General features: G+C 46.7%; 1 pseudogene; it reads right to left on the bottom strand.

Annotated features, from left to right (window-relative positions):
- Positions 1-309: 309 nt before the first annotated feature.
- LOC125536308 overlaps positions 310-27,919 on the bottom strand; it is a 107,330-nt pseudogene continuing 79,720 nt past the window's right edge.

Here is a 27,919-nt window from a genome sequence, read left to right on the forward strand (position 1 = left end):
CTGCTTCTTAAAGCGTGCCTAGGCGCGGGCAAGCTGTGCGCGAAGCTGATCAGTGTGCGCGGTCCACTCCAGCTCGCCTGTTGGCGCGTCCGCTGGCATGGCGGAGTTGAAGTGTGGCAAGCCCCCCAGGTTGGGGTCGATGTCGCAGAGCGCCTTGAAGGGAGAGCACTTGAGCGACGAGTGATGCGTGGAGTTGTACCAGAATTCCGCCGTCGGCAGCCACTTGCGCCATTGCTTCGGGATGTCGTGGATGGCACATTGAAGGTACATCTCGAGGCATTGATTGACCCCCTCGGTTTGGCCGTCCGTCTAAGGATGGTAGGCAGTGGAGTACAGGAGATTGGTGCTGTCTACGGCGAGCAGCTCCTGCCACATCGCGTTGGTGAAGATTTTGTCCCTGTCGGAGACGATGGAGTGGCGGATGTCGTGTGCAACTGAAGGTAATATGCCCTAGAGGCAATAATAAAGTTTTTATTTTATATTTCCTTATTCATGATAAAGGTTTATTATTCATGCTAGAATTGTATTGATCAGAAACTTAAATACATGTGTGAATACATAAACAAATACTGTGTCCCTAGTAAGCCTCTAGTAGACTAGCTCATTGATCAAAGATGGTTAAGGTTTCCTAAACATAAACATGTGTTGTCATTTGATAACGGGATCACATCATTAGGAGAATGATGTGATGGACAAGACCCATCCATTAGCATAGCATAATGATCGTTCAGTTTATTGCTATTGATTTCTTCATGTCAAATACATATTCCTTCGACTATGAGATTATGCAACTCGCGGATACCGGAGGAATACCTTGTGTGCTATCAAATGTCACAACATAACTGGGTGATCATAAAGTTGCTCTACAGGTATCTCTGAAGGTGTTTGTTGAGTTGGCATAGATCAAGATTAGGATTTGTCACTCCAAGTATCGAAGAGGTATCTCTAGTCCCTCTCGGTAATACCCATCATAAGCTTGCAAGAAAATAACTAAGGAGTTAGTCACAAGGTGATGTATTACAGAACAAGTAAAGAGACTTGCCGGTAACGGCATTGAACTAGGTATGAAGTTACCAAGGATCGAATCTCGGGCAAGTAACATACTGATAGACAAAGGGAATCATGTATGTTGTCATAACAGTTCGACCGATAAAGATCTTCGTAGAATATCTAGGAGACAATATGGACATCCATGTTCCGCTATTGGTTATTGACCAGAGAGGTGTCTCGGTCATGTCTACATAGTTCTCGAACCCGTAGGGTCTGCACGCTTAACGTTCGATGTCGATTTGGTATTATATGAGTTATGTGGTTTGGTAACCGGATGTTGTTTGGAGTCCCAGATGAGATCACAGACATGACGAGCAGCTCCGAAATGGTCCAGAGGTAAAGATTGATATATAGGACGATGCTATTTGGTCTCTGGAATGGTTTTGGAATGCACCGGAAAGTTACCGTTATACCGAAAGGGGTTCCAGAGGCACCGGGAGTGTATTGGGCCTTGTTGGGCCATGTAGAGGGGAACACACCAGCCCACATGGGATGGTGCGCCACCCTTGAGGCTTCCACGCCTAATACATGGTAAAGGGGGGCGCCACCCCCTCTTACCATATCCCGGAGAAGAGAGGAAGGAAAGAAGGGGGCGCCTCCCCCCTTTCCTTCCCCCTTGTGCCATTATTTGGAAGGGGGTGCACCAAAGGAAGGAGCCCTAGGGCTGCCGCCACACGTATTAGGACGCCCTAGGGGCTGCCTCCTCCCCTCCCACACCTATATATATGTGGGGAAGGGTGCCACACAAGACGCAACTTATTCCATGTCGTGTGTCGGCACCCCTCCGCCACTAGTTTACTCATCCGCTCTACATCGCCGCAGTGTTTAGGAAAAGCTCTGCAGGATTACTTCAACAGCACCATCACCATGCCGCTATGCTGACGGAACTCATCTACTACCTTGCCGCGCTTGCTGGATGAAGATGGCGAGGACGACACCGAGCTAAATGTGTGCAGAACACGGAGGTGCCGTGCGTTCGGTACTTGATCGGGCGGATCACAAAGGTGTGCGACTTCATCAACCGTGTTGAATAAATGCTTCTGCTTACGGTCTATGAGGGTACATAGACACACTCTCCCCCTCGTTGCTTTGCATCTCCATGGATAGATCATTGCGTGTGCGTAGAATTTTTTTTGTTTTCCATGCAACATTTCCCAACAGCAACCTGATGATGTGCTTCCAAAACGCGAGTGCTACTTGCACCGCGGTGAAGGGGTGATGGAGCAGCACAAAGTGTGCAAACTTGGTCAACCGATCCACGACGACCATGATGGAGTCACATCCTTCCAATTTGGGCAGCCCCTCGACGAAGTCCATGGTCAAGTCCTGTCGTGGCGCATCCGGGATCGGAAGGGGTTGTAGCTTGCCGGTCGGGTGTTTGTTCTCGTGCTTGGCATGCTGGCAGACGGTGCACTGACGCACAAAATCCTCCATGGTGCGCTTTGGGCCGGGCCTGGCGAAGAGCTTGCGCACCGAATGGTAGGTGGTTGTGGATTCAGAGTGTCCCCCAACCGCGTTGTGATTGAGTGCGGCGATGAGCTTGGTCTGGAGTGCAGATTTGGCGTAGATCCACAGGCAGCTGCATTGTCAAATCACAAGATTTTGCAGCGTGCGGCCTTGGTCGTCCTCGCTGACAACGGGTAGCTTGGCAAGCAGTTCTTGGGAGTTGGGGTCGGTCTCGTAGGAGTTCGCCACCTATTGCAGCCACTACGGTTGGCTTATGGACAGTGCATCGAGCGCTAGGAGATGGCGGACGCGAGACAGCGCATTGGTGTCGCCGTTGTCAACGCCTTTCTTGTAACAGAAGGAGAATTGGAGGCCCAACATCATCTACATGGCCTTGTGTTGGAGATCGGTGACCAGTTGTTGATCGCCAAGCGCACGGAGACTCTTGTTGTCGGTGACGATTTCGAATGGGGAGCGCTACAGGTATGGCTGCGACTTGTCGATGGCCATCATCATGGCGAGAAATTCCTTCTCGTACGTGGAAAGCTTCTGATTTCGCACCCGTAGAGCCTTGCTGAGGTAGGCGACTGGGTGGCCATCCTAGGCGAGAACCGCACCCACGCGAGTGTCGCACGCATCGGTTTCGACGGCGAACGGGCGCATGAAGTTGGGGAGTACCAAGACCGACGTGCTCACCATGGTTTGCTTGAGCATGTCGAATGCTTGTTGTGCCTTGTCGCTCCAAAGAAAGCCTTTCTTCTAGATGTTGCGCCTTGTTGCGCATGAAGTTGAGTCAGGGGCTTCACGATGATGCCATAGTGGGGGGCGAATTTGCGGTAGTAACCTGTTAACTCCAGAAATCTATGCAGCTTGGTGGGTGTCATGGCACGAGCCAGGCCTGCATGGCACTGGTCTTGCTTGTGTTAGTGGCGACACCGTCTTGGGTGATCACATGCCCGAGGTACTCAATGCTTGTGTTCACGAATGAACACTTGCTGGCCTTGGTGATAAGTTGATGCTCGCGGAGGAGGTTCAAAGTGAGGCGCAGGTGTTCTTTATGTTCCTGAAGGTCAATGTTGAAAACCAATATGTCTTCCAGGAAGATGATTATGAACTTACGGATGTAGCTACCAAAGATTGTGTTCATCAAGCAGTGGAATGTAGCCGGCGCATTGCACAAGCCGAATGGCATGAAGCGAAAGTGGTAGTGGTTGTGATGCGTCTTGAAGGCAATCTTATCTTCGTCTTCTTCCCGCATGCGGATTTGATTGTACCCCATGCATAGATCGATCTTGCAGAAATATTTGGCTCCGACCAGTTCATCGAGCAGCTCATCAACAACGGGAAGTGGAAATTTATTCTTCACTATTGTAGTATTCAGGTGTCAAAAATCCCCACAAAAATGATAGATGCCATCCTTCTTTTTCACGAGCAACATAGGTGCGGCATAGGGGCTCATGATGTGCGAATGAAGCCTGAGCTAAGCATCTCTTGGACTTGTCATTCAATCTCATCCTTCTGCATCGGCGAGTAGCGGTACGGCTTGGTGTTGATCGGTGTTGTGCCCGGCTCCAGATTAATGTTGTGGTCGTATTGGCGGCGCGGGCGCAAGGTTGTTGGTTCAGCAAAGACATCTTGATATTCATTCAAAATTGTCTGAATTTTGGGTGGAACCAGTGTAGAGGGCGTTTCGTCAGTCTGCTCAACTGTGATGAGAGCTGCTGTCCAGATATCGTTGGCCACCTCCATTCAATGAAGCTCGTAAGCTCTAGCTCAGATATGGAAGACAGATTCGTCATTTTCACTGCTTGCAACTTAACTGTTTTGCCCTCCATCTCAAACTAAATTGTCTTTCGTTGCCAGTCACTACTGCAGGATGCTGCTAACGCGACACTATAATCAGAGACCCTTCAAGAAACTGTGTGTGATGCCATAATCACAAATGGTGTTGTATGAAAACCGTCAGAGATGTATAAAACATTTGCGATGATGATGCATCAAACACGGTTCATGTTTTAGTTGCGTGTGCGATGAAGGGCATATGGTTCAGTTCAATTAACTGTTTGTGATGAGGAGGAACAAAAGAAACGGGCAGCCAGATGAAGGCGTGTGCGACACATAGCATATGGTTCACTCGGATGAAGTGTTTGTGATTAGGCAACACAAAAGAAACGGGGAGCCACATGAAGGTGTGTGTGATAAACAGCATACTGTTCACTTGGATGAACTGTTTGTGATTAGGCAACACTGTCGTGGGTTTGTCATGGCAGATGTCCTCGTGAAAGGACTTAGTCATGGAGCCATCGCAACGGGTTAGCTTAAAGGGGTTAAACCGGACAAGGGGACACGGGAGTTTATACTAGTTCGGCCCCTTCGATGAAGGTAAAAGCCTACGTCTAGTTGGGATTGGTATTGCTAGGGTTTCGAAGGCCAGGGAGCGAATCCGCTTTGTCTGGCTCTCGAGTTGTTGTTGTCTCTCCCTAAACCGCGGTCGGGTCATCCCTTTATATACATAGGTTGACGCCCGCCGGGCTACAGAGTCCCGAAGCCGGATTATAAACGTTTCCGGTTCGGCCTCTCTCTTTCTATCTTACTATACAAGTTACATGACTAGGTCGGTTTACATTTACAGACTGTAACCCGCCTTTGGGCCCTCCGTAAATCACCAGCATCTTTACATCTTCATGGGCTTCTAATCTTCAAGGAGTCAACCCGGCTACATAAGGCCGGTTTACCTCCAGTAGTAATATCCCCAACATTAGGCCCTAGATTGGTTTGAACTTGTTCATGTCAATCTTCCACACTTTAGAAAAAATCTTCTCTCTTATCTTCATTTTTGATCTTGTAAACCGCCGTGACGTCATACTTCAAAATTACGATAAACCGCCGTGACGTCATCCATCCGTTGATGTCGGAGATTTCCTTCATTTAATACATATCCAGTCATCGAGGCGACACCTTTATTAACTTATCCATTTTTTTGGGCTCCTCGATTCCCGTACTTGCCATTTTATCACTTCGCCTTATAAATAGGACCGAGGGGTCATTTTCACCGTTTCCCCCCGTGCCTCTTCGTGTCGTCTTCCTCGCGCCACTCAGCCTCTAGAGCTGCGCCGCCACCGTCGACCGTCGCCTCTGCTCCGACCTTGGCCGCTGCATCACCCTGAACGCACCAGAATACTGCGGCGCCCTTCCGCTTCCTCACCAGCTCCGGTAAGTTCTCTGCTTCCTTCGCCATAGATCTGTTCTAGGGTTTCGACATTCTTCGCAGTTCTTTCGAAGTTCATCTGTGCTATTCTTCCCTGTTCTTCCTTAAATAGATGGACACTTCATGCTTGATACATCTCTTGCCGTAGCTTACCTACCATGGTCATCACAAATCCTTATGCGCAAAGAACTTATCTAGTCTGTCAAAAATTGCTTCAGTTCTGTACCCCTTCAAGATCCAATTATTTTTGCTTTTCTGTCTTAGCTTTAGATCTGAAAGTTTTATACATCACTGTGAGATCTGTTTTTATGCTCCTGTGAGATCCGTTTCTCCTCGCACCAATATAAGCGGTTTAGCATTGTATAAATAGTCTATGCCATTAGCCCTCTGATAAACCGGAAGAGCATGTTACCTTCACAATTATGCTCCGGTTTAACAGTGTCTGATCAACCCTGTGCTAGCATTACCTTTCTCTCTTATTATACTAGTTTTCGGTTTGTACTCTTTATCATATCAGCATGTTCCTTACTCCCTTGTATCTTGTGCATAATCATGCGTAATTTATAAGCCGGCCTTTCATTTTCAGTTTGTTCGCTTTGCAATGGCCAAACAATTCACTGCCTGCAACTGGGCTCGTTCCCAGGTTACTTAGGATCAATTGAATGAGATGGTCAGCATCGGCTCTCTGCCCAAGAAAACTGAGATTAAATGGCGAGTTCCAGGCACACAGAATCCTCCAACCCCAAGACAAGGCGAGGTGGTAATCTTTGTTGACCATATAGGACGTGGTTTCAAACCGCCAGGGTCAAAATTCTATCGAGATGTACTTGCCAGCTTCCAACTGCATCCACAAGATATTGGCCCCAACTCAGTCTCCAACTTATGTAATTTCCAAGTCTTCTGTGAAGCCTATTTACAAGAAGAACCAACTACAGGATTGTTCCAGGATTTCTTTCACTTAAACCGGTGCACAGAGTTTGTAAATGGCCCGAACACAGAGCTTGGTGGTGTCTCAATTCAAAAGCGGAAAGAAGTGGAATTTCCTCATGCCAAACACCATAGCCACCCAAAGGAATGGAACCAAACATGGTTCTATTGCAGAGACACTTCGCCTGAGGATAAAAATCCCCTCCCCGGCTTCCGTGGTCATAGATTATCCAATACTCACCCAATGCCACAAGCCTGAGTTCTTCAGAAAGGGCACAATACGCTCCTCAAATCGCCAAGCTTCGGGCCTTTATGGCAAATGGTTTAACAGGCGTGGATTTGGTGCGCTGTTGGATATCCTAGAGTATCTTGCCGCTAAGCCATCGTCCCAGTTTAATGTGCGAATATACCGGTGAAGTTGACGATCCTCAACGTCACTGCAATATCCAATTATCCGAGGAAGAAGTTACCAAAGGTGTAAAGAAAATTCTGAATGAATCGGAACTGGTCTGTAGTCAAACCGGTCTGAGTCCCTTCCATACCAACAACAAACCGCCTGCTGTAAGCATTACACTTCCTCTTCATCTCTAATATATTTAACTTATACAAGATGTAACCCTTCTTCTTTATATATACATAGGGTGATGACCCTTTCTGGAAACAGAAATCCATAGAGAAAGCGGCAAAGCCAACTGGAGACAAAGTGGTCAAGCCAACCCGCCCGAAGACCAAAGCCGTAAAACGGACGTCAAAGCGGAAAACGGCTAACCGGATTAATATGGAACTTGATGATGATACTGATGACCCATAAGTTGAGGTAGAACTTGACTCACTTGGCTCTCTTTTTATGCATCTTGTTAACAATGATCTTCCTCAGGAGGAGGCAGAAGCCAGTCAGGATGATGATGTAGAGGTAATTACCCTTTCCTCCGGTTCAGACTCTATGCCAACACAAAAAACTCGCCAAGCAATCCAGAAAGTAAGCTTTTCTCATCCTCTTGCTCACTTGGATCCAACATTTATTTTGAAGACTCGATAGCATGAAGCTCGTCGGACAACCCGGCACAGTGGCCAACAGGTCACCTCTACCGGTTTACCTGATACTCCGGTTCGGAAGCGCCGGTCTGAGGTCTCTCCTAGTCCTGACCATTCTTACCCCAAGGCAGGTTATTTCAGACAGCCTCTTAATCCGTCCGATTCAAATTATCAGGTGACACCTCCTTCCTCTTCTGGTGAATCGACAGCAACTCAACTCCCCCCTTTGAAAACTGTGGCCGGGTGAGTTATGAAAAACCTTTCCTTTCAATGCGCCCTATATCTTTTGAACAGGATGTTAATCCTTTTTTATTCTATTTGCAGGGCCAAAGCTAGACCCAGCAAGAAAGCTCGGGTCACCAATCCGCTAGAAGGCCCTGTTGCCGAAGAAGAAGAGCCAAGAGGTGAACCGGAGCAGACTGGTGAACCGGAAGGCCTTCATCCTGAAACAACTTTTGATGATCCGCCCCTTGACGGCCAATATACTGACAAACCAACAGATGCTGAACGTGCCACCCCTGATACTGAAATTCCATCATCATCCACCAAAAATCCTGAAGGCCAAGGTGATGATGTTATTATTACTAGAACAGGCCACAGCTCTCCTGGTCATCCCGTCATTTTGGCTCAGCATAGTGCCAAAGAAGAGAAAATTGCCAGGGATAAAGGTAAATGGAGCAGCGACTTATCAAACTATGCTCATGTCAATGCTGATGAACTTCATTCCGGCTTCCTGAACCGTCTGCACTCAAACCGGGACTATGAAGCCGGTTTGGTGAATTTGATGAAAGAACGATATGAGGTAAATGCTTCTCCTTTGTACATTGATTTATAGCTGAAATACTATTCCAAGTAGCCTCCAAGGGTCGTTTTATGATTGTTAATTGTAAACCGAGTCTTTGTAACACTTCAAGCATCCCATCATTGATCCTTGCAAAGGCGTGTCCTCAATCATAGATAAGACTCATGTTTGAAAAAATTAGATAACGTTCTGCAGCATAGCCCCCAAAGGCCGGTTTAACTTGGCAAGTTAATCCGGTTTTTAATCCACACCGCCGGTTTAGAACAAACGTACATTAGCCCCCAAGTGTCAAGGATAATGCTTGCATTGTTCTGGAGACTTGTATAGAGGGTAGTATTTGAGAGCAAATAGGCATTAGCCCCCAAGTATGTAGTGGATAACTTGTTATATGCTTTATACTTAGTGCATAAATATGTTGTTTTGTTGAATATTCCTTCAATATTGCAGGCTGAACTGAGAAGAAAAGATGCCCAAAACTCTGACTTGCAAGAAAATGTGAAATCTCAACAAGCCAAAGCTGCAAAAGCCAAAGAGGAGCTGACGCAGGCCCTGGCCGGAATGGAAGAATTGAAAGAATCCTTCAACCGAGATCGTGCTGAATGGGAAACCAAAAAAGCCGGTTTGACCAAAAGAGCTGTAGATGCCGAGGAAGCCCTGAAACCGATGGTTGAAGAACTATCCGGTTTGAAGCGCCAAATCAATGCTATGACCTCTGCTATCTTTGGTAAGTGTCTGCTTATGTATGTTGCACCAGTCAATGAATATTAAAACTGACCAAAATGTTGATAAAATCTTTGGCAGGAACTCGAATCACTCATCTTGGTGCGGATATGCGGATGAAGCTCAAAGCGGCGTATACATTGGTTGAGCAGCTATACTCTGGATCTCAGCGATCCATTAGTACAGCGGCTTATAACAAACCGGCGCCAACATTGATTAAGGAGACCCTTGAGAAGCTGGGCATGTTACCGGCGCGTATTGTCGGGTTGAAAAGAGCCGCTGCAAGAGCAGGAGCATTAACCGCCCTTATTCGAGCCAAGGCCTGGATTCCAGACCTTGAAGCGGAGGATATCATTAAAGGATATCTAGGCGTTAAAGAAGACGGACAAACTTTGACAATGATGATCTTCGGCGGCTGACCAAACAGATGCGGCCAGCGGCCAGCAAATTGGCTGAGGACATCGATTTGTCCCATTTTCAACTGTTTTATGATGCAGAAGGGAAAAGACAGCCGATCGATATCCATGAAGTCGATTAACTTGTGCCTCCGATTAGTAAGCACACTTATGCCCCTGATATTAACCCTTCTGATCTTATCCATGAGGAGGCAGTGTTCCAAGCTTTAACCGGAATCGACTGGTCAACGTCTGATTTCCAGCGGCTGGGGAGGGATGAAGAAGTGCCAACACCAACTGACCCGCAACCGTCAAACCATCGTGATGAAGAGTCCTAATCCGGTCGCTGGTTTATATGGCTACTGTGAAAAACAATGGCACTGTTTGAGCCGCTTTAAAGCTTCATGTAATAGGATAGCTGAAACTTTGTTTATCTGCCATGCCATCGAGCATGTGTCATAACGCTTTGTGTCAATCTGTGCCGTCCTTTAGGATATATTTTATGCATAGACTATGATGACTTGCCTTCCTGAGTCCAAACAACTTAAAAGTGTCTAGCGGTTTACTGCTAAACATGTCATAATATCCAATAAGTATATAGTACTTTAGCTAAATAATCAAATGTTTGTACAAAAAATAATGTACAGAACATACATCATTGATTGACCAAACGTGTATACAGCAAAGGTGCTTAACACCAACCCGATACGTTTGGTAATTGCATCTTCATAATGCCGGTCTATCTATTAAACCGGACCGGTATAACTACCAGATTTTCTTTATAATACTGGTGATTTAGTCAAACCAGACCGGGCCAGTGACCACCGCTTTATAATTGATCATGTGCCAACAACTGGTGGTTGGAAAACAAGCTGGGTCAAGGACGCCGGTTTATCAAAAAATACTTATGATTATCAACAAACAAAATTCAAATAGGAAAATATGCAAGGCTTATTACGAGCTGCCAGGCTCCAAATCGAGGCTTTTCATGGGCTGCCAGGCCTCTGAGTTAAACCATTTAACAAAGCCTTTTAAGATGGGCCTCCAATTAACCAATCATCGTTTTAACTATGACAAGTTCAGGGTCTGTAAAAGATTGACTTGTCAAACGTTCGATGGGTCATGCCAGGATTACCTGGATAGGAGTGGCTTACTTGATGAAGGCAGGTTAACCCGGGGTTTTAGGTGAATACACCAGGCTTCCAAGTCGTGGCTTGATAGCCAATTACGAGGGTCCTTTCAAACTCTTTGTTGCTTTGCAAAAAAGAGCCCCCAAGTAACTTTGTGAGCGATGCTCAGCATGTGCCTATGTTTGAGTTTGTACTGTGTACAATACCCTCTTTGGCTCCACAAATTTTTCCTTGTGTGGCTGAAATGCCTATCAAGAGGTGTAGCTGTGGTTCAAACATGACCAAGCCCCCTAGTGATTTTCTTTATCTCTATGCAACTGCTAAAGCCGGTTTAACAAAGACTCCACTTTGACCATTAACTTGTAAAAGAACACATATGATATAAGAAAGAACAGATACCCCGCTTATAATGGAGGCTCCGGTTTATTATGTGGTATATACACCGTCATAAATATGTACAGGTGAAGAGCCTATGGCATCAAGTATAGTAAGGCCGAAGGAGAGCTATGTTCCATGGCCGCTTTGTCTCCTCCTTCGATTGACGTGAGTCTTCATGCTCTCGAACATCAATGAGGTAATAGGATCCATTGTGCAGATTTTTGCTGACCACAAAGGGTCCTTCCCAAGGGGGGGATAACTTGTGCATATCAGTCTGATCCTAGATGAGCCGGAGTACCAAATCACCTTCTTGAAAGGTTCTAGTTTTAACCCGGCGGTTGTGATAACGTCGAAGATCTTGCTGATAAATCGCTGAACGTGCTGCTGCAAGATCCCGCTCTTCATCCAACAGGTCTAGAGAATCCTGATGTGCCTTCTCATTATCAGCTTCACCATAAGCTGCCACACGGGGCGAATCATGACGGATGTCACTAGGAAGAACCGCCTCCGCTCCATAAACCATGAAGAAAGGCGTGTAACCCGTAGACCTGTTGGGTGTGGTGTTGATGCTCCATAACACAGAAGGTAGCTCCTCGACCCAACAACCCGGCGTCCGCTTTAAGGGAACCATAAGCCTTGGTTTGATACCCCGTAAAATTTCTTGATTTGCCCTTTCTGCTTGACCATTAGATTGGGGGTGAGCCACTGATGCTAGATCAAGCCAGATGTGCTCACGTTGACAGAATTCTTCCATCTCCCCTTTTGATAAGTTAGTATCATTGTCCGTTATAATGCTATGTGGAAAGCCAAACCCGAATATCACCTTTTTGATGAATTGAACCGCCGTGGCTGCATCACACTTGCTGACTGGCTCTGCCTCTACCCATTTAGTGAATTTATCAACTGCTACTAACAAATGGGTATTCTTGTCCTTGGAGCGCTTGAAGGGTCCAACCATATCCAGCCCCCAAGTTGCAAACGGCCACGTAATTGGAATCATCCGCAACTCTTGAGCCGGAACGTGTGCACGGCAGGCAAACTTTTGACATCCATCACATCTTTTGACTAAATCCTCCGCATCAGCATGCGCCGTCAACCAGTAAAAACCGTGGCGAAAAGCTTTCGCAACCAACGACTTCGAACTGGTGTGGTGACCGCAATCCCCTTCATGAATTTCTCACAAAATCTCACAACCTTCTTGAGGAGAAACGCATCGCTGAATTGCTCCTGAAACACTGTAACGATGTAACTCCCTGTTGAGTATGGTCATGGACTTGGACCGCCGGATTATCTGTCAAGCCAACGTTTCCTCAGCTGGTAACTCGCCCCGGTTCATGTAATCTAGATATGGGATCGTCCAATCCGGTATGGCATGCAGAGCTGCCACCAACTGAGCCTCCGGATCAGGAATAGCCAAATCTTCTTCGGTTGGTATTTTGACTGATGTATTGTGCAAGACATCAAGAAAGACATTGGGCAGAACCGGTTTACGTTGGGAACCAAGGCGACTTAAAGCATCCGCCGCTTCATTCTTCCGCCGGTCTATATGGTCCACTTGATAACCTTTAAAGTGACCAGCCACTGCGTCCACCTCTCGCCGATATGCAGCCATGAGTGGGTCCTTAGAATCCCAAGTGCCAGACACTTGCTGAGCCACTAGATCTGAATCGTCGAAGCACTTAACCCGGCTCAAATTCATCTCTTTAGCCATCCGAAGACCGTGGAGTAAAGCCTCATATTTAGCTGCATTGTTAGTACAAGGGAACATTAAACGAAGGACATAACAAAACTTGTCACCTCATGGGGAAGTTAATACGACTCCAGTCCCCGAGCCCTCTAACTGTCTGGATCCATCAAAATGAATGGTCCAATATGTATTATCTGGTTTCTCCTCAGGTGCCTGTAACTCTGTCCAATCGTTGATGAAATCTACAAGTGCCTGGGACTTGATCGCCGTGCGGGGTATATATTTGAGCCCGTGAGGTCCAAGCTCAATGGCCCACTTGGCAATCCGGCCAGTTGCCTCTCTGTTTTGAATGATGTCACCCAGAGGGGCTGAACTGACCACTGTGATAGGATGGCCCTGAAAATAGTGTTTGAGCTTCCGGCTTGCCATAAATACCCCATACACCAGTTTCTGCCAATGTGGATACCTCTACTTTGACTCAATGAGCACCTCACTGATATAATAAACCAGCCGCTGAACCGGATACTCTTTGCCAGGGTCCTTGCGCTCTACCACAATGGCTACGCTGATAGCCCGGGAATTAGCAGCCACATATAATAATAATGGCTCTTTATCGATCAGTGCTGCCAACACGGGCGGTCCACTAGCTGCCTCTTCTGATCTTCAAACGCCTTATCAGTTGCCTCACTCCAGACAAAGTTATCTGTTTTCTTGACCATCTGATATAAGGGGATGGCCTTCTCTCCAAGGCGGCTGATAAACCGGCTCAAGGCTGTAATCTGGCCGGCCAGACGTTGCACATCGTTAATACACGCCGGTTTCGCCAAGGACGTAATTGCTGCAATCTTTTCCGGATTAGCCTCAATGCCTCTGTTTGAAACCAGAAAACCTAAGAGCTTGCCTGCTGGGACACCGAAAACACACTTCTCCGAATTGAGCATCATCTTGTAAACCCGGAGATTGTCAAAGGTTTCCCGTAGATCATCTAACAATGTCTCCTCCTTTCTAGATTTGACCACAATATCATCCACATATGCATGAACATTGCGCCCAATTTTCTTATGAAGGCAATTCTGAACACATCGCTGGTAAGTTGCCCGGGCACTCTTGAGTCCAAAGGGCATGGAAACATAGCAGAAGGCTCCAAAAGGAGTTATGAAGGCTGTCTTCTCCTGGTCCTTAACTGCCATTTTGATCTGATGATAACCAGAGTAAGCATCCAAAAAACACAAACGGTCACAACCCGCCGTAGCATCAATTATCTGATCAATGCGAGCGAGAGCAAAGGGGTCTGCAGGGCAAGCCTTGTTTAAATCTGTGTAGTCCACACACATGCGCCAAGTGCCGTTTTTCTTAAGAACCAGCACCGGATTGGCTAACCATTCTGGATGAAAAACTTCCACAATAAACCCAACAGCCAACAAACGGGCTACCTCTTCACCTATAGCCTTGCGTCTTTCCTCATTGAAACGGCGGAGGAACTGTCAGACCGGTTTGAATTTAGGATCAATGTTGAGTGTGTGCGTAGCGAGTTCTCTCGGTACACCTGGCATGTCAGAAGGTTTCCATGCAAGGATGTCCCGATTCTCATGGATGAACTCGATGAGCGCGCTTTCCTATTTGGGATCCAGGTTAGTGCTGATGCTGAACTATTTGGATGAATCGCCAGGAACAAAGTCAACCATTTTAGTGTCTGTAGCTAATTTGAACTTCAATGCTGGATCATGTTCCGTAGTTGGCTTTTTTAAGGAGGTCATGTCTGCCGGATCAACTTGCTCCTTATAGAATTTTAACTCCTCCGTGGCACAAACCGACTCAGCATAAGCCGCCTCGCCTTCTTCATACTCCAAAGCAATCTTTCTACTTCCATGTGATGTGGTAGTCCCCTCATGTCCTGGCATTTTAAGCTGTAGGTAAACATAACATGGCCTTGCCATAAACTTAGCATAAACCGGTCGCCCAAACAAGGCGTGGTACGGACTTTTGATCTTCACCACCTCAAATGTTAATGTTTCTGACCTTGAATCGTAGTCATCTCCAAAAGCTACCTCCAGAGCTATCTTACCAACAGGATATGCAGACTTACCAGGCACCACACCATGAAATACCGTATTCGACGGTTTAAGATCCTTATCTGTCAACCCCATACGGCGGAATGTATCATAATACAAAATATTGATACTACTTCCCCCATCCATGAGCACTTTAGTGAACTTGTATCCCCCAACTTGAGGGGCTACCACCAAGGCCAAATGACCTGGATTATCAATCCGGGGCGGGTGATCCTCTCTACTCCACAAAATAGGTTGATCCGACCAGCGTAAATACTGAGGTACTGCCGGCTCAACAGAGTTGACTGCCCTTTTGTGAAGCTTCTGATCACGTTTGCATAAACTAGTAGTGAAGACATGATATTGCCCGATGTTCAGCTGTTTGGGATTGCTCTAATAACCCGACTGCTACTGCTGCTGCTGACTCCCCTAATGGTTGTAACCTCCCTAGTTACCTTGGTGTCCTTGATTGACGTGTCCGGTTTGATTGCCTGGAAACCCTGAACCGGAACCACCACTTCCGTAACCCGGCCCGTGGAAACCTCCTCCTGAACCACCGTGCGGGCCGTTGTCATATTGGAACATATTGGAATTCTTGAAATCCCGCATGCAATAACAATCTTTCCAGAGATGTGATGCCGGTTTATCCATCGATCCGTGCTTTGGACAGGGCTGATTTAACAAACGCTCCAAACTGTTGCCTGGACCTCCACCCCTCTGGGGCTGCTTGCCTTTATGGCGCTGCCCATTCTCCTGTGCGTTGGTATTTGCGACAAAGTCCAAACCACTATCGGCCTTGCGCTTACCAGCATTTCCATGGCCTTCCGGATTATGTTGTTGCCCATTGGCATTGCCGTTCTTCTTACCCTTCTCGGGTTTGTCCTCCTCTGAATCCGGATCCTTGGTATTATCTGAATCGGCATATTTAACCAAAGCAGCCATGAGTGTGGACATGTCGTTGCAGTGATGTTTGAGCCTTCCCAACTTCTGTTTCAGCGGTTTGAAACGGCAATTGTCTTCTAACGTTAACACTGCGGTGTCTGCATTGATACGATCTGATGAATGCAAAATCGCCGAGACCCGTTTGACCCAATGGGTCATGGACTCCCCTTCCTCTTGGACACAAGCGGCCAGATCTACAATTGACATCAACTGCTTACACGTATCCTTGAAGTTCTAGATAAACCGATGCTTTAGTTCGACCCATGATCCAATAGAGTTGGTCGGCAAGCTCTTCAACCAAGTGCGAGTTGTTCCTTCCAACATCATGGTGAATTAGCACACACCGCCTCATCCACATCTAACATCTCCAGTGCCATCTCATAGCTCTCCACCAACGCCTCTGGCTGCAAATCGGCGGTGTAATTTGGTACCTTATGGGGTCCCTTGAAATCCTTGGGTGGTCGCACATTACGCAAAGCGGGAGTTAAACACGGTACCCCTAAGGAACTTAACATTGCCCCTGGCTCCACGGAGGTGGTGGGGTGAACTGGAGTATGCTGTCGTACTCCATGTCGAGCTGTCAACTCGGCCTCTCGACGTGCCCGGCCATGGTCCAAAACATCTTGCGCATTAGCACCTCCCCCAGCCGGGTTGTTCCCTCATGGAGAATTTCAGTGACGTGCACTACTGGACACGGCCGGTTCGTCCTCCACGTGTCTGCTATAACTCCGGCTTGGACGGGGAGTGGAATGAATCCTCTCACGGCTGTGTGAATATGCTTGCTGTTGATTTAGTGCTGTCTGAAGGAGATCCCTGGCCCGATGCACTTCCACTGCAACTGGTGACTCGCTGTCGGTTGGGAGGGCTGTCAGGCGTGAAGCGGCGGCCACAATGTTGTCCAACGGGTTGGAATAATGCTCGGGCGGCGTTGATGGTACAACGTTGTTCTGGCGAGGCAGGTCCGTCGTGCACGGCTGAACTGACGCTCCTGCTCCCGGCGCCCCCACCCAGTTTAGCGTGGGCTGGTCACCAGCTCCTGCGCCTGGCATGTTGAAAAGATTCTGAAGCTCATAAACCAATGGGAGACATGATCGGTACCTTCTTCTCATGACTTCCTTTGAAGCATTATGATCCAGTCTAATCCGGTAAGCCTGTGCTTCCAACTCGGCCCGCTCCGTAGCCATCCTGGCATTCTCTGCTGCCAGGTCCGCTTTAGCCTGGGCTATCTAATCTTTCAGCTTTACAATCTCTGCATCGTGCTGATCCTTGGCTGCTGCGTCTACCTCCGTGGACATCAGTGTTGCCAGAGCGTCGAACAAATCAGACAAGACTTGGGCCGGAGGTGGCGCCGAGCTTCCTGCCCCTGCTGGTGTGGCCGTCGCTGAACCGAAGAGCATTGCTGCGGCAGTAGATGAATGATGCGCCGATTGTGTGCCGGCCATGAAGATGGCAGCCCGGTTTGGCAGACCGGGGGTATCCGGAATACTGTTGCCCTCGGATCCTCCCTCAATCCGGCCGTCCTGCAACTGGTAAAGCGATTCGGTTTCTCCAAAAGACTCATCATCAGAGCAGACTACGGTTTCCCCATCGGACACCGGTCCGTCCTCGTACCCCGATCCATGGATGACACCTACGAAGACATGCCTTGCCTCGGGCTGAACCGGCGAAGAACTTCCACGCCGAGCCGTTTCGATGATGTCGGTGTAGATGTCCGTCTCGGGGGCCGGTTCGCTGATCTTGCCGATGAAGACGTGAATCCCACCAAAGGGGACCCGGTACCCGTATTCGATTGAACCGGCCTCGGGACCCCATCCTGCGTTATCGATGTAGAGCTTGCCGTGGCGACTCTTCATCATCCGGCCCACAGCGTATCCCTTGAGTCCATCGAAGCTACCCTTCAAGACCTCAAAACCATCGTGCGATAGTCCCACGATGGGCGCCAACTGTCGTGGGTTTGTCACGGCAGATGTCCTCGTGAAAGGACTTAGTTGTGGAGCCATCGCAACGGGTTAGCTTAAAGGGGTTAAACCGGACAAGGGGACACGGGAGTTTATACTAGTTTGGCCCCTTCGATGAAGGTAAAAGCCTACGTCTAGTTGGGATTGGTATTGCTAGGGTTTCGAAGGCCAGGGAGTGAATCCGCTTTGTCTGGCTCTCGAGTTGTTGTTGTCTCTCTCTAAACCGCGGCCGGTCGTCCCTTTATATACATAGGTTGATGCCCGCCGGGCTACAGTGTCCCGAAGCCGGATTATAAACGTTTCCGGTTCGGCCTCTCTCTTTCTATCTTACTATACAAGTTACATGACTAGGCCGGTTTACATTTACAGACTGTAACCTGCCTTTGGGCCCTTCGTAAATCGCCAGCATCTTTACATCTTCATGGGTTCTAATCTTCAAGGAGTCAACCCGGCTACATAAGACCGGTTTACCTCCAGTCAGGCAGATCAAACTGTGTGGGATCTTTGGCATGTGTTTCACTCGGATGAACTATTTGTGTTGACACAAGAGTATAGAAACGGTTCAACTTAACAAGACGTGTGTGTTGTGCGATGAGATTGTATGCGGTTCACTCAGCCCTTATCATTAGTGTGTGACCTCTGTGGAAACTATTCACTCCCCAGGCGCCTCTTCGTGTACTGTGGCAATTGTCCACCGACTCTTCACCTTTCCCTCTCGATTTGGAACTGTTGTCACACACTAGCTCTTCTTCCTCCTCCATTTGCCTTCACCCTGCCTTCTGCCATTGTTTGATCGTCTTCTCCATGGAGGGAACAAGCCGGAAACGAGCATGTTATTCTTGCCCCGATCTGAATGATGACATGGTGGAGGAACTCATTGATCGGTGCGACATCATCACCTCGGCTAGCATGGCAGGTTCGTTCAAGACCATTCTCGACTCAACTAATAACATCATTACAAGGGACCCAAGGGTCCAGGAGCGGTTTGATCTCCCTATCTTGTTCGCCGTGACCCTGTTGACTGGCGCGGGGATGAGGAAGCCTCGCCTTGTGCAAGTCGATGCCGCTTGATAATGATACGTGTGATGTTAAGATGCCATCGCTTGAGGGCAAGGCTTGTGCAGGCGCAAATGAAGATTGGGTTGTTTATATTGGGTACAACTGTGAGTGGGTACACTCGTCACCGGGTTCCACTTCCAAAAATCTCAGACTGCCCAGTGGTTGAGCACACAGATGGTCTATGCGAGTTCAAATACGATCATGGTTCCCAATCGCTCTTGGGATTACACGAACTATGAAGTTGTTGCTATCTTCGACAAGCTTGTTGCCTTCCTTACCTCCATGCCTCGATGGATATTGCTCAAAAATCAGTTTCTATACACGGATGAGTACTGTGATGCAATTCAATACGAGGGTCTTGTGTTTGCTTCCACCACTCATGGCATTGTTTTTGCATGGAATCATCATGCTTTCGGTACGTTTGTCTTCCACCATAATTATAATTGTTTCATCCACATGCATGCGGGTTAGCTAGTTTCCTTTTACTAATTAATTAACCTTCTTGTGTTTCCAAGGTCCTGTGAACATTCCACCACCAATACTTGAAACTTTTATTCACGAGCATGAGGACGAGCAGGACCCATATACTCAGTGGCGCCTGGCAACTTATTCTGATGGATCACCTCTTCTTGGTTGTATACGGGGCACTGCTGATGTTACTAAGGAAGCAGGTGTTGTCTCGTATGGTCACACTCTCCGTACCTATTCCAACATTTGTTGCAGGGTATTCAGGATGGATACTGGTGTACTAGCACCAACACCTTCTCCCTAGTTCAGTATTTAAAGTCTTGGAGGAAACTCGCTCTTCCTTGGACAAAACTATCCAATGATGGTGGAAGGAGATCCAGCTGCTGTTGACACAACGTTACTACCATTTATGAGAAGCAACTGTATCTATACCTCGTACATTACTATGCTTCCCTACCGTCCCAATATGGGTATTGAAACAGGCTACTTCAGCCTGGATGATCAGTCCTGCATTGGTCTCGAGATTGACAGTAGTTGGCCCTTTCTAGAGAATCACTTCTGGTTCAAAGCAAGCGTTTCCAATGCCGACGAGTGGTTGAGATGAAGTTCATTTCATCGCTTTGTTATTTGTTGTGTGAGAAAAACTTTACTAGAATGTTTTGATGGAAATGATCGATAATCCAACGTGTATCCTCGTTATCATTGTGGGTTGATGACTTGTTGTATGTAATCAATGGTACATTTGTATATGCATCCGTGAACTCACGCCTGCTAGTGGTGTCCATATGAATAGTGCTAGTGATTTTAGTTGCAAAAAATAGATAGTGCTAGTGATTTGTAGCTGCATATTTTGACAAATCGGAGTGTTACAAGGTTGACAAATGGCAATGTTACTAGATAAACAAATTTTAATCTTTCTAGTTTGAGAAATGGCAACATACCCAAAATGACAGATATGCAAATCTTACACAATTGTTTGTATGTGGTTGCACACGGGTCATGCAAAACAACCGTCTGTGTTGAAGGGATGCAGAAATCCTGCTCGGCACATTTTCCCTTGGCTTCCTGGGGAAGCTGTCGGTTTGTGTACGGGTGTTCTAACTAAAACGTTTGCAATGAGTGTTTTATATTTAAAAACCATTGACGTTTTTTTTCAAAAGAAAATCGTTTGATAAGTCTGTACATTAAGAGAGAGAAATGCAAGTTCGTTCAAACCATATCTTTCATTCAATCACACTACGAATTTATATTCATATGATCGAGAATTCGAGATACAATATTAAACCCCAAAAAGACTATTTCCGGCGGCGGTGGAGGCGGAGTGCCGCGACGTTGTTGTCATTGTCGTCCTTCAGGACGCCGTTGTTGAAGTCTTCAAGGCAGCATAAAATTTCTTCACTTGTAAATCAAACATCATGTCGTCGCGCGATTGACGAGCGGGGCGTGGGAGGATGGAAACTGGTGCCACTGAGAGGTAGTAGTCGACGGCATCGTCCCATGCCGCTGAGGGGGGGCGCACGGGCACGGGCACGGGCACGGGTGCGGCGGCTGCAGCCAAACGCACGGGGACCAGCGCCGCGGTGGGTGGAGGGGCGCGGCGGATGTAGCCAAACGCACGGGGGCCGGTGGCACGGTGGCTGGAGGTGCGCGCACGGGCACGGGCGCTGGCGCTAGCATGTACATGAGCTCACGCGGGTCCGCAGAGACCTCGCTGATGCACGCGACTTCCAGCTCTGTGATGGTGCTTAGTGAATAGCCTGTCAATGAGACGGGCATGGTCGCTGGCGCTGGCGCGTGGATGGGAGTTGACTGGAGCGGGGGCAGTAACCGCCGCGGCCAGCTCGTTCTGGGAAATGTCCATGAGGCCCCATTCCTCCTTATTTTCTATCTCCTCCAGCTTGGAGTCGACTTCACCAAACTTGAAGACTAGTGGAAGATGATCATTCTGCGCCATGGCGGTGGAGGTCTGTGGGGGGAGGGGAATGGGAGGCAAATAGTAAGGCCGCCCATATTAAATAGCGGCTCGGGCGCCATTAATGGAGAGGAAGGCGGGTGGCCATGGAAGTCAAAGGGCTAGCTTCCCAGTGAGCCTGCGCAGTCTAAAGCAACCATGCTTCCCGGTGAGCCTGCGCATTGGAGGACAGCTTGCATGCCTCTCGGTCAGCTTGTGCACCGGACTGCCTTCGCATGCCTCCCGTTCAGTCAAGGTCAAGCAGTTGTCTGGACGACACCTCCTACAACCATTAAAACCAAGACACATGGCGTCATGTGAATGGTTAACAAAACGCACACGTTTTGAATTATATAAACGTTTCAGATATTAAGTGGCAGCTATTTTTTCAAAATGCCTTTGTTGGCTGTCATTATGCGAGTGCGCCTTCTCTCAAAATGGACACGAAAAATACCAGATCATGTCGGGCACCATTCCATGATAGCATGCCAAGTTTCATGAATTTCAGACGAGTTTTGGATTTACTAGAATTTAAAAACCAGGCATCTCAATGTTTTGTCGGCAATCAACGGTGCCCTGGTGTTTGAAATTCACTCCCATTTATTACATGGGACCTAGGCATGCACCCAAGGACACAAATTTGTTTTTTCAACCAATTTATATGCACTGGAGCATGTGCATGTAGTTCAAATTTGAATTATGCACATAATGCATTGAAAACTTAGTTAATGGATAAAAATGTCCAAAAGAACCCCGAAAAATCAAAAAAATGGACAGAAAACTCCTGTTGTTCTATATTGACAAGAGAAATTTTTTGGAAGCAATAAGATGTAGTGGATATCATTTCGTCCCCAAAAGTGGGACGTGCCCTACCGAAACCATGATGCTTGTTGTGAGAAGCTCTGGTTTGTGAGAAGCATATACCCAAACCTGTCCCAAACGAGACAAAAAAATTACCATGGCATGTTGATGCCCCTCCATGAAAGCATGCCAAGTTTCATGAATTTCAGATGAGTTTTGGATTTACTAGAATTTAAAAATGAGGCATCTCAATGTTTTGCCGGCAATCAACGGTGCCCTGGTGTTTAAAATTCATTCTCATTTCTTGCATGGGACCTAAACATGCACCCAAGGACACGCATTTGATTTTTCAACCAATTTATATGCACTAGAGCATGTGCATGTAGTTCAAATTTGAATTATGCACATAAATGCATTGACAACTCAGTTAATGCATAAAAATGTCCAAACGAACCCCGAAAAATCCCAAAAATTGACACAACACTCCTGTTGTTCAATGTTGACATGAGAAAATTTTTGAAAGCAATAAGAGGCAATGGATATCGTTTCGTCCCCAAAGGTGGGACGTTCCCTACCGATGTAACATCCCAAATTTTCAATTTGGAATGTTATACACTAGATCATCATTGCATATCATATTTTATTGCATTTCGGTTGATCCTAGAAATTCTATGCGAGTCAAGGACCCTCGAAGAGAGTTGGGGATTTCGTTATTTTCATATTTGAGTTTTCTCAAATTTTGAAAATAGGATCATTTGATTTGATTTATTTTATCTTCAATTATTTCTATTATCAAAATATGAGAGAGGGAATAAAATGACTTTCCCAAAATAAAGAATTGAGTATTTAATAAAAAATCAAATAAGATTTTATTTTGTATTTATTTGCTATTTTATTTGAATTTAGGAAAAATGCATGTTTTCAAAATTGCATTTACGCCCCAAATAAATGTTCATCATGTGCGGCTTGATTTTAGAAGTCGGGGAAAATATATTTCGAGATTTTTGGAGTCCGTTTAGTATTCCTTTTGTTTTTTTAGTGTAATTTTTTTTAAAAGTTGAACCGACCTAACCGGGTCATGTCCGACCATGACACCTGGCCCGGCCGGCCTTTTTATAGCCGCGAGGGCCCGACCGGAGCCGCAGCTCCAGCCGAAACCCTAGCCGCCTCGATCCGTGCGCCGCCGCCGCCTCGATCCCCGCATGCCGCCGCCGCACCGGAGTCGCCCCGCCCCGCCATCGTTCGCCGGAGCCGCCCGAGGTAGACGTCGCTGCCTCGGTTTTCATGAAGAAAACCGATCGGTGTTTTTGAAAACCTAGATCCGTTTTTTTATTTTCTACGGTTCGGTTTATTTTTCTAGTTTAGTTTATTTAGCGAGCGTTCGCTCGTTCGTTCGTTTTAACGAATGCGTTCATCGTTTAGATCCAGATAACGAACGTTCGTTCATTAATCTGTTCGTCATTTTTCTTTTTCTCGGATTTATTCCGCGATTTTCCTGGTCGTGATTTCTGATCCGATTTTCGTTCTAGTATAACTTTTCGCTCGTTTATCAGAATCAGGCGATTCAAGCACCTGGAGTTTCGTCTCGAAACCCTCTCTCCGTTTAACCAACTCAAACAAGTTTTTTGCCTCTGTAAAATTTGACCTAGATCCAGAATACTAAAAGAAGCTGGTTTCTTTTGCCGTTTGTCTTTCGTTGCTTCGTTCGATTTGGTTCTTTTTGCCAACCGGAGTTCTTAAGTTGAACTTTCTGGTTAGATATCTTATTTGAGTTTTACCTGTGCATTAGTTGAGTACTTATTGTATGCTTGTTTGTTTGTGATAGAGTACCCGGAGTGCGCCGCTTGTTACTTCGAATCGCTAGGTTTTGCGGATCATCAGTAAGGCAAGTAACACTTTGATCATACATCCTACTACCTAGTTTTTATTGCATTAGATCAATCCTCACACATTGCATGATTACGATCTAATTAAATTGTGGGTTTGGGAAGTAGATGAGGTAATACCTATCACCTGTCTTATTATCAAACCTTTGGGAGTTACTTCTACGTTTGCTTATTATGCCATGCTATGCTAGTAGACGTGGATTGGGTGAGTGTATCCATGACAGATGTGAGATTGTTAAATTAATGGTTTATCTAAGGTGGCAACTTTAATACACATCTGGGTGGATTGAGGCACCTGGGTATTCCAGCGATTGCCTCTTTTTCTTTTGGACCGCCACCCAGGCTCAAAGGGATCATGAGATTATTCATACTAGAAACTTCCGTGTGCAGCCACAAGCTACTATGGGCTCTAGCATAGTTGATTAAGTCGTGCGAACTCTTACAGTGGTAGACTAGCAGATGCAGGGGAAAGTAGGTGTAACAGTCTACCCGATCGTAAGGTGCTAGCGCTTCTGAAAGACTATGTTTCGGTCATCCGTTTCTCAAACACCATGTAGTGTGAGAATCCCAGCGAAGGAGATCGAGTCTTGTGGGGAAAAGTGCGCAAACCTCTGCAGAGTGTATAAACTAATCATGGTTAGCTGTGTCCCCAGTTATGGACATCTTGAGTATCTAGTACTTGAATTATCATGTGAATCTCATCATGTTACTCTAAATAATTTTGTTGCGTTTTAATGATGATGCTTAATTGGGATTGAGAGGGTGTATACACTCTCAATGTTTAACAACCACCATGATAGTTAAATAAAATTTATTCCTTTGCAGTAGGGAAAAATTGGCCTTATGCAAAACTGTAACCATAGAGCTTTCCACCAGCCAAATATGCATATAGTATAGTCTTATTCCTTCATTGCTCTCTATGTGTTACATTGCCAGCATATTCCATGTGCTGACCCGTTTCGGGATGCAATGTTTATGTTGTAGACTTTTCAGATGACGAGTAAGGTGCTTTTTAGGTCGTGGTTCTATACTCAGTGATGCCGTTGGAGTTGATGGACTCACTTATCTTCCAAGCCTTCCGTTGTTATCGTTATTAGATGGCCTTAAGCCATATTTATTGTAATAAGTTCTCTTTTGAGACACTCGATGTAATAAGTGTGTGATTGCTACTCTGTTATAAATCCTTCAAGTACTGTGTGGTGTCAGCATTACTGATCCAGGGATGACACCTGAGCACAGAGATTGGACCGTTTGAGGTCTGGTCGCTACAAGATGGTATTAGAGCACACGCTGACTGTAGGATACGACCACTAAGCTAAAGCCCTAGATCACTACTCACTCTTCTCATTCTGACTTCTCATCTTTTCTACTCTTTTAGGATGGCGGATGCAAGGAACAAGTTCATGCAACCGGATGAACATACACCCTTTGGACGTCACTCGAAGGAAGTCACTAGATATCTGAACATAGGAGTACCAAGCTTCACCGGAACCTACAACGCCACTTTACCTGAAGAAGAGCACTGGATGATTCAAGTTCAAGTTCCAGGAAGGACGTTCATGCCAGTCACTAAGCCCATAGAGTTTTTCTTTGATGGACCAACCTGGAGTCTAGGAAAGAGCATGGCAGCTCACATCGCCATGGGACGCATTGGAGAAGTTTACCGCAATGGTCTCAAGGATACTATCTACCAGATTTGTGGGCGCCGAGATGAGCACTGGGAGATGATCAGCACCGGGAAGGATAGATCAGTTGCAGCTTTTATCCAGGAGTTAAACCGGCACATTCGACGTTAGGAGAACCAGATGTGCGCCGACATGATAGATCTGAAGAAGGCAAGGACAAGAATCAAGTAACTGGAGGAAGAACTCAAGGCTACACGTCAAGATTATGAAGAGGAAATCGAAGTATTAGTGGAGAAGAATGACGATCTGATCAAGAAGATTGGAATATTTATGGGAGGCCCTACACCAGTAGAAGAAGAAGAAGAACCCAAGGGGATTCGCCTGGAAGACTACATCATCATCGACGACACCGACTCGGATCCTCTAGAGTCGACCTGCAGGCATGCAAGCTTGAGTATTCTATAGTCTCACCTAAATAGCTTGGCGTAATCATGGTCATAGCTGTTTCCTGTGTGAAATTGTTATCCGCTCACAATTCCACACAACATACGAGCCGGAAGCATAAAGTGTAAAGCCAGGAGTCCGAGCACTTTTGTGATAGTTAGGTCGATTATATGCCCTTGCTTGATTGAATGAAGGGAATTGTTTGCTTTTGCCTCATGTGCATATGGGTAGTGTTTTCTATCTAGACCCCTCTCTATTCTTAAATCCCATCTTTTCTAAACCCTCAGATGCCTCCGAGACGTGACCCCGGATTTACCTTCCCACCGGAGCTCACCCAGTTGATCCAGCAGCAGAACACATTGATGCAGTTGCTAGTCCAGAATCAGAATTAGGGGAACAACAACAACAACCCACCACCACCACCACCTGTTGATCACTTAGCCCGTTTCCTTAGGTTGAATCCGCCGGTTTTTCCAGTAGCACTGAGCCTATAGTAGCAGATGATTGGCTCTGCAAGACAACAAGGGATTTGACCATGGCGGGATGCACAGATGCGGAAAAGGTGAAGTTTGCCGCACATCAACTTGAAGGACCCACAACATCATGGTGGGAGAGTTTCACCGCCACTTTCCCTATCGACACTGTCACATGGGACCAGTTCCAACAGGCTTTCCGTACTGCCCATGTTTCAACAGGAGCTATGGCCATGAAGAAGCGAGAGTTTCACAACTTGCGCCAAGGAGGACGGACAGTTGGCCAGTATGTGGAGGACTTTAGTAAGCTAGCATGTTATGCCCCAGATGACGTTGCTACGGATGCAGCTAAGCAAGAGAAGTTTCTGGAAGGACTGAATGATGAGTTGAGCATGTAGTTGATGGTAGCAACCTTCAACAACTACCAGGAGTTGGTAGATCATGCTCTCATGATTGAAGGCAAGCAGCAGCAAATTGAAAACCACAAGAGGAAGTATGGACAAGGGAAGTACAATTCTGGAGCTCAGCAGAAGCCACGTTTTACCCCTAGACCAGGAGGACATTTTCAGCATACCCATGGAGGAGGTACCACGCACAATCACAATGGCACCAAGAATGGTAATGGGAATGGAGGAAGCAACGGCCAGAATCGTACCAACCCATCAACCCCAGCCAAGAGAGACCTGAGCCAAGTCACTTCCTTTAAGTGCCAGAAGACCAGACATTATGCCAATGAATGTCCTGAATCCCAGAATGGAAATGGCAATGGAAGCTCTTGGAAGAAGCCGAACCCTTTTAATATGGGACAAGTGAACCATGTTAACGTGGAGGAGGTTGAAGAGAAGCCGGATGCAGTAATCGGTAAGTTTTTGGTTAAGTCATTTACTGCACTCATTCTTTTCAATACCGGTGCATCGCATTCATACATATCAAGGGGATTTGTGGATAAGTATAACCTGCCCACCAAAGTTCTTAGAACACCTATGTTAGTAAGCTCACCAGGAGCGGAGTATATGGCTAGTAAGGGATGTTTTCAAGTGCCATTGAGTATAGGCAGGCATGTGTTTCCCTCGGATTTAATCATTTTGGAATCACAAGGTTTGGATGTAATTCTGGGTATGGATTGGCTTATGATGTATGGAGGAAACATCGATTGCACCAGTAAGTCAATTTTGCTTACGACCCCGGAAGGGAGAAGGATCAAGTATGTATCCCGACATGTGCCAAAAAGGACTCAAGTAAATTCGTTAACCGGAGTTGTGCAGGAGGAAGTACCAGTATTAAAGGATTTCCCTGATGTATTTCCAGAGGAGTTGCCAGGCATGCCACCGGATAGAGATATTGAGTTTTTGATTGAGCTTTTGCCAGGCACAGGGCCAATATTTAAGAGACCATATAGGATGCCCGCAAAGGATTTGGAAGAGATTAAGAAGCAGATTAAGGAGTTATTGGATAAAGGTTATATCCGCCCAAGTTCTTTGCC

This window comes from Triticum urartu, chromosome 2, assembly GCF_003073215.2.
Source record: "Triticum urartu cultivar G1812 chromosome 2, Tu2.1, whole genome shotgun sequence".
In the NCBI taxonomy this organism is placed as follows: Eukaryota; Viridiplantae; Streptophyta; class Magnoliopsida; order Poales; family Poaceae; genus Triticum; species Triticum urartu.